An 8,504-nucleotide genomic window follows, 5' to 3' on the forward strand; every position below is an offset into this window, starting at 1 on the left:
CAGTGACTGAAACAATGGTCCACTGGGCTGATTTAAATTGGGTTAGGACTTCAGAGATCCTGTAATTCCCTCCCTATAACCTGCTGTTACACTACCAGTATTGATTATATACACCAAGATGCAACAATATTGTCTGGAAGACTCGTACAACAGAGATTTGGCAGACATCCTTGCTTTTCACTGTCAAGAATCTTTTTTTTATGCTGAAGAGCCTATGCCTCTTTTTGAAGCATTTTTTTTGGCAGGCCAGTCATTTTAATGATTGCTTCTTGCTGTTTTCAATTAAGCACCCTCATATTGCAGTATGTACTTGTATAAATAAAATACTTGCAGTGGTTACAGTTATTAAGGTGCGTGACAAATAGTTATCAGTGACAATAGTTGCTCATATGTTACCTGTAGTAAGATATACTATTAAATCACGTACTGTATTTTGCCTCATAAGCACTAAATAAATATGTGACTAAAAAGAATTGGCTTGGTCCAGAGATGTTTAAGAGTTGTTTACTGGGGACATCTAGTGGTGAATCAAAATAGCTCTCACTTCTTTGTTGACCTGGAAAAATGACTGTCAATTCAGAATGTAAATCTTGAAAATAGGTTACTCTAGCCGGTTATAGAACAAGAGTGACGGCATAATCATAATTTGTACCCAACAATAGCACAAGTATGGATAATTGAAGATGACGAGTCCAGGAAGCCAAAAATGTTTTAACATAATTTATTCTTTCAGCATACAGTATTGTTACAGATCTGGGGTAACGAAAGTTTGGGGGTGCAAGGCCACCTGTAACTGCTAGAATTAGGAAATGTTAGAGATTAATAAATGGCAGAATTTAGATAATATTTGCAATATTGAAAGGAAGATGCCAGACGTTAAGATTTAAAAAGCAGACTAAACCAGGAAATCACCTGGGGACAAGGGCCATCAAGGTGTCATTACGGACAATAGCCAGTCTCTGACCTTCTGCCTGAGCTCTGGGTAAATAGCAGAGTTGGGAGAGGGATGTTACAGGAGGTGTGGTGTCACTCAGGAAAAATGTGTCCTTTTGAAATTTAGAGGTTGGGGAAGAAGGGGGAGAACTCGAAGAGCTGCTCAATTCTTGGCGAGAGCCTGAAGGGAAGCTGGAGATAAGCACAGAAATGTCTGGGAATCCAATGAAAGACAGCTCCTCTTGAGATGTGGGTGCTGTGAAATCTCTCTCCATGGAAAGCTTCCCAGGGGTTTAACCATAAACCCCAGCTGCCAATATACCAAGATTTGGCTCCCTACTTTACTCCCAATTGTCTGAATACCAAAGCCCCAAATGCACATACCATCCTAATGATCAATTAGCATAACACAGGGCCTTGCAAACTCTCAGCACAATACCCATAATCACTCTCTGGGTTGATTAACTTAACACAGGATTTTTGCTAAATCCTGACATTTCCAAGGCTCCACAGGGAGTCCATGGTAAAGGTGGTAATTAAAGGCAAGCTTTCAAGATCCTTGCTTGTCCAGTTCCCTAGGCACTAGACTGCAGGATCAGAAAAGAGGTACCAAAAGTTACAATCCTTTGCAGTGAAAGCAAAAGGGGCATCATAAAATTACCTGCAGCTAAGCCAAATGCATTTTAGTTTGGGGGCCTGTAAGCAAGATGTTATCCTTTTTTTGACTCCTTGCCAGCCTTTGGGTTTTGTATTTGCCATCACTAACCTAGATTGCATGCCTGATTCTGTCCTTACAGATGCAATCAAAAGTAAACATCTGAAGGCAGCCCTGTTTAGGGAAGTTTTTAATGTCTGGTGTTTTATTGTATTTTTAATATTTTGTTGGAAGCCGCCCAGAATGGCTGGGAAAACCCAGCTAGATGGGCGGGGTACTATTTATTTATTTACCGGTACTTACTTACAAGAAATTCATACTGATTATTACTACAGATGTGATAGAATTATGTTCAGGAGCAAATGCTGCGTGATGTATTGAGTATTGCATCTCAGTCTGATAACGCCAAGGTTGCAGGTTCAACCCCCATAAGGGTCACTTGCATATTCCTAAACAAAATAAAAAATAAAAATAAAATCCTTCCAGTAGCACCTTACAGACCAACTAAGTTTGTTCTTGGTAACTTAGTTGGTCTGTAAGGTGCTACTGGAAGGAATTTTTTATTTTGTTTTGACTATGGCAGACCAACACGGCTACCTACCTGTAATTGCATATTCCTGTAATGTGGGGTGGGGTGGGGTGGTTACACTAGAGGACCCTTGGGGTCCCTTCTAACTCCACAATTCTATTATAGTCCTCTTTCATCATCATCATCATCATCATCATCATCATCATCATCAGATAAATATCTGAAAGTAATTATGGGGAGTTGAGCCTAAAATATACAAAGGCAAGCTAGTGTCCAGGATTAAAATCCACCAACTTAAAGCATTATGACCGTGAGCCAGCACCTTTTCTAAAACACCTTCTGCCCCACAGTATTTGGAGGCAGAAAGGAATTTCCATGTATGTCACACTGCCTCGTACCTTGCATGTTTTTTTCACACAGCTCAATGTGCAAGTACTGTAAGTGGTGGGCCTGGTGCAACCAAGGAGTCCATTAAGGACATGGAGCCAGGACTGCAAACATCTGCTTTGCCCCCCCCACAACAAGACAAGAATGCCTGTAGCTGTAAAAGCATTCTCTTTCAAATATTCAGTCCAGGGAGTGCCAACTAATTTTATCTATTCCCCTCCCTTCTCTGCATGGCTTCCACTGCCTATTTGCTTCGAACCCTCTTGAAGCATGACTCATATGAAGAAGCTGAGCAAAAGAAGCAGCCTTATTTAGCATGACCCTGTCATTTAGAATTTTCTTTTCACTTCCTTCAAACCCAAAACGTGATCTCACACTCACACACACAGCTCTCCAATCTAGGAGGCAGTAATTTGGATGTGACTCACAGGGGTGGAACGTAAGCAGCCATTTCACTTGTCCAAGAAATCCTACAGACATGGCAGCTAATTTTAGTGAATCACCCAGCACTCAGCCCTTGCCCAGTGAGGTGGCCAAGCTGGCACTGAGCTACAGGCGCTAGGCAGATTTGAGATTTCACAGCCTTGCTGATTTGTTGGAATGCTTTTTCGAGCTGTTAAGCTCCTTACACCACTATGAGAAACAAAAATGGATGCCAACAATGGAGGTTAACTAAATAGTTTTTTTGGCTGCTAAAATGAAAGCATAAATTAGTCATTATTTTGTCATTCCTCCCAACACCAAGAACACTGCCCAATATTGTGTTATATTTGCTATTGCTGAGGTGATAGAAATCCACATTTAGTTTACTGAAAAACAGTGTAACGTTAAACATCCTTGAAATTTAAGCAGTGCCCTGAATCATTCAGACCAACATGATACTTTGCTTGAGAGATTTTAGAATATGCTCCTCTACTTGAAAATTCTTTCCAGTAGCAGATCTGAAGAAGTGTGCATGCACACGAAAGCTCATACCAAGAACAAACTCAGTTGGTCTCTAAGGTGCTACTGGAAAGAATTTCCTATTTTGTTTCGACTATGGCAGACCAACACGGCTACCCACCTGTAACTCTACTTGAAAAGATACTAGTAGAAAAATCATTGTGTTAAGTCTTCACTGTTGCTAAATTTTCATAGCGCCTCACATACATCGCCACAGGCCTTCTTACAGAAACCCTGTAAAGTAGGCTGATGTTCGTATGACATTGGTGGTGTAGTGGTTAAGAGTGCTGGACTAAGATTTGGCAGAGCAGGGTTCAAATCCCCACTTGACCATGAAGTTCACTGGATGATCTCAGGCCAGTCACTGTCTCTTAGCCCAACCTACCTCACGGGTTTGTTGTGAGGATAAAATGGGGAGGAGAAATATGTATGCCACCTTGGGTTCCTTGGAGGAAAGGTTGGATATAAATGTAAAAATTAAAACAAAATAAAAAATATGGGAAGTTGAGGTAACCAGCAACGCCATCTGTGAATTAAAAGATTCCACCTTGCCCAGGGCCCCCATAAACCTGGCAGCACTCTGAGAGAAAAACTTACTTTATGGGACTAACGCAAGGCACCATCCAATTAAAAACAAACAAACAGGATTAAAATGGCATTTGTTGTGACCAAACAAACTGGATTTTGATGCTGTAAAGGTAAAGGTAAAGGGACCCCTGCCCATTAGGTCCAGTCGTGTCCGACTCTGGGGTTGCGGCGCTCATCTCGCGTTACTGGCCGAGGGAGCCAGCGTACAGCTTCCGGGTCATGTGGCCAGCATGACAAAGCCGCTTCTGGTGAACCAGAGCAGCACACGGAAACGCCGTTTACCTTCCCATTGAAGCGGTACCTATTTATCTACTTGCACTTTTGACGTGCTTTCAAACTGCTAGGTGGGCAGGAGCTGGGACCGAGCAACGGGAGCTCACCCCATCGCGGGGATTTGAACCGCCACTTCTGATCAGCAAGCCCTAGGCTCTGTGGTTTAGACCACAGCACCACCCGCGTCCCTTAGTAGTACAGTATTGGTCTTCTATTAATGTTTTGGCCACTGGAGGGCCCTCCTTTGATTGTCCAAAACAGCGCAATGGAGGGCATGGATGTCATATACTGTACTTGGAATCAGCAATCCTGAATTTATTCAGAGGATGCTGTAAGCCTGGACATTCTACAAAAAGCAAAGTTGCTAAACAGGAAAAAAATACTGAACGACTATTGTGTAGCTTGGATCTAAAATCAGTCGACAGGGTTGTACTGGGCTATACTTTTCAGTCTCATAGACTGAAAAAAAGACATGAAATTTACCACAATTGCGTACGGGCAACAGAATTCACGTCTTCCTTTTTGAAAATCTCTTTTTTTGTGCTTGTCTATCATGCCAACAATAAAGACTTACTCACGCTTTTGATATTTTGATGCAAGGCACCAAAAGGCAATGAAGGCAGTCTGCTAGTCCTTCCATATGAGAACCAGAAATTGCTGCCATAAGCAGTGCTCAGCTAGTACCAGGGCAGGAGTTTTAAAAGCTGTTGAGATAGGTTTAAGCGGCAAAACATTAAGAGAATGGAAATTGTCAATGTATCTAAAGAACCATGCACTATTTAATGGGGGCATGAAAGACTTGGAAGACTTCTTGCAGAAGGACCTTTGATGTCCATTAGATAAGTTACCATATTTAGCTCCTCCTCTCCCAGTTCTGTCTCCTGCTACTTTTTTACATAATAAAGGTAAAGGGACCCCTAACCATTAGGTCCAGTCACGGACGACTCTGGGGTTGCGGCGCTCATCTCACTTTATTGGCCGAGGGAGGCAGCATACAGCTTCTGGGTCATGTGGCCAGCATGACTAAGCCGCTTTCGGTGAACCAGAGCAGCGCACGGAAACGCCATTTACCTTCCTGCCGGAGCAGTACCTATTTATCTACTTGCACTTTGTGCTTTCGAACTGCTAGGTTGGCAGGAGCAGGGACCGAGCAACGGGAGCTCACCCCCATCTCGGGGATTCGAACTGGCAACCATCTGATCGGCAAGCCCTTGGCTCTGTGGTTTAACCCACAGTGCCACCCATGTCCCTTTTTATTACATAATGTAACACCACAAAAAGGAGTGATATCTAAATTTGCTTATTTTCCTCTTCCCTGCTCAGTGGCGCCATCAGGACAGGAATTTGGACTACAACTCCAATTAGCTAAGCTGCATGTGGATCATGGGAGTTGTAGTCCAATATCATTTGTGGACCCAAATGACCACTGACTTACCTGCACCACTGTTCTTTTTGTATCATGCACCTTAGTAATCACTTTCAATTGTATGCCATTTTCCTTCTAAATGACAATGCACTTTAACAATGGACAACAAATAAATACCTAAAACAAAAACTCGAAACATAGGATGGATAAATAAATATTAAAGTATATAAAAAGCTAAGAAATTCATAAGAGCAAACACAACAACTGCAAACTAGAAGAAAATAACCACAATCAAACAGACACAAAAATTACTTTATGAAACCAGAATCTATTCAGAATCTATTCAAGTTTAGCCTATCACTACATGATGCACGAAGTTTTTTAAGAGAAAGAAGCACCAACAAAAGTGGGGGGGGGGGGGATAAACAAAACAAAATAAAAAATTCCTTCCAGTAGCACATGAAAGCTCATACCAAGAACAAACTTAGTTGGTCTCTAAGGCGCTACTGGAAGGAATTTTTTATTTTATTTTGTTTGACTATGGCAGACCAACACGGCTACCTACCTGTAACTGGGGGGGGGGGGGATATTTACCATGGAATTTGCAATGAACCCGGATTCTATACAAAGCCTGCACAAAGACACACCAATAATATTCTGGGCAATCAGATCACAGAGAGAATGAGGGAAAATAAGACTTCATCTTCGGGCGTTTTTTTTATTAGAATTAGCTTTAAGGCCTTATTTTGCTATACATTTCTCACATTGTTACATTTTAATTCAGCAGAAAGGTAACTTGATCAGCTCATTAGTCCTGAATTGCAATTTATTTTCTAACACGTCGTATAAAAATAACTGAGCTGTTACATCTTTTAAACATCAATTAAGACCTATTGTATACCAAAGATCTTGTAAATGTGCCCCACCCCACCCCACCCTCCAAAAAATGACAAGAGCGCTTCAAGCTTTGCCATCTTGGACATATCTCTTGTTATCAATGGTAACTAAAGGGCAGCTTCACGTGCAATTATTTCCTGGCATGGATATTACTTCTGTGTAGGAAAGCTGCATGTAATTACAAACATGGCAATATAGACATACATCCCCACTGTGCACACAAACGTGCATGTGGTTTTCCTACACAGGCAAGAGATCTCTGTGGGAGAAATTTCCATGTCAGAAAGCGCCCTTAATTCTCCTACAATAAACTGGAGCCATTCTACACATTACAACAGAGGGAACTAACACGGCAGCCCCCAGATGTTGTGGGCTCCAGATCCCATCAACCCCAGCCAGCTATCAGCTATAGGAAACTATCACCAGGAAGAAGTGAAACTAAACCATCCCCTGCTCCAAACATGCTCCCTTCAGGAAGCATTATTATTATTATTATACAAGGGCGCAAAGAAAAATATAGCTATTCCCAATCTAATGTATGAAGTGGTATATCGTGTACAACTCTGTCATCTCAATCGTTGTGCAATATATAGAATGGCTCTCAAGTCTTTAAAAGATTCCCACTGGCAACCGATCCAGCTCACAGAGTATATATGGGAAGCAGCAAGTTTGGCACTGTTATTTTTTCTTCAAGTTTACAAAACACGTCTTACGAGAAGACATGGAGGTTTTCCCCTCAATTTTCTCACCATTCTGACTACTCCTGGCCAATCAAGTTAAGACACTACTATAGCAGGATTTCAACATTTATGTCAAGTGTCAAAATTGTGTTGACTAAAATCAGCTTTTGACCCACTGAAAACTAAAATGCAACTATTCCTTTCTCCTGGCAGCACAGTGGAGCAAAGCTGATCAACAGTTTGTTTGTTTGTTTTATTGCTGGTGAACCTAAAAATAAAATGAAAAAGTTGCCTCTTATGAACAATGACAACACAAGCACAAATTAGAAGTATTATTGTTGTTCTGGACATTTAAAATTTGCTATTAAACTTCAGTACATGTATATATACAGACAACATCTCTTTCTATTCCCCGTGAATTTTGCCAGTTATTCATATGGAAGTGGGGGTGGGGGACCACTAAAGTATATATATAAAAAACCAGACAGGGCTCTTTTGTAGAAAGATTAGGAATTTGGGTTCTCCCCTCTGATGCAACAAATCTGCCTGCTGAAAGGGCCAATTTACACATTCAGTTCTGGACATACCATGCCTGCACCTGGGCAGTGGCAAAGCTGCATGCTCCGGCACTGCGTGGCACCTGGCGTGGTGGGGGGTGCACAGCACGTGTCTAGGGGGGGCGGCGGCGATGGTACCCCCCTCCTCAATGGTCCAGGGGCCATGCGCTCCCCCCACCCCGTCCTCCACCAGTGCACCTGGGCAGCCCCTCTGTGTATATAACTCAGTGTGACGAAATATGCACATGTTCATCAACATCCATTTCTCAGTCTTACCATCCTTTTTTATAGTATAAGGATCATGAATATCAGGCATTAAGTCTTGCAATGTTAGCGTTGCCCATGCAGTGGAGATCTTAAGGGAGTCCCACTGCCTCATTGCATGCATGGTTATTTCCAAGATTAAGAATTGGTCCCAGGAGACATGACAATACCTGGTTTGAACGGAATATTGATCCAATTTACTTTGGCAGCACTCTATAAGTTTCATGGATTATGTGATCATTAGGATAGCCAGCACCATTTAAAAATAAATAAAATTAAGAATGGCAAAATTAACAACTTTACCAAACCCTGCAAATGCACACTAGTTATCTTTTACCAAGGTGTTCAGCCTCACTTTTGACTCCTTCAGCTTTGCTCTACAAATGATTGTACAAAGTGTACACTAGCTCCCCTCCCTAACACAACTTAGGCT

The sequence above is a fragment of the Lacerta agilis genome, chromosome 4 (genome assembly GCF_009819535.1).
Source record: "Lacerta agilis isolate rLacAgi1 chromosome 4, rLacAgi1.pri, whole genome shotgun sequence".
NCBI lineage: Eukaryota > Metazoa > Chordata > Lepidosauria > Squamata > Lacertidae > Lacerta > Lacerta agilis.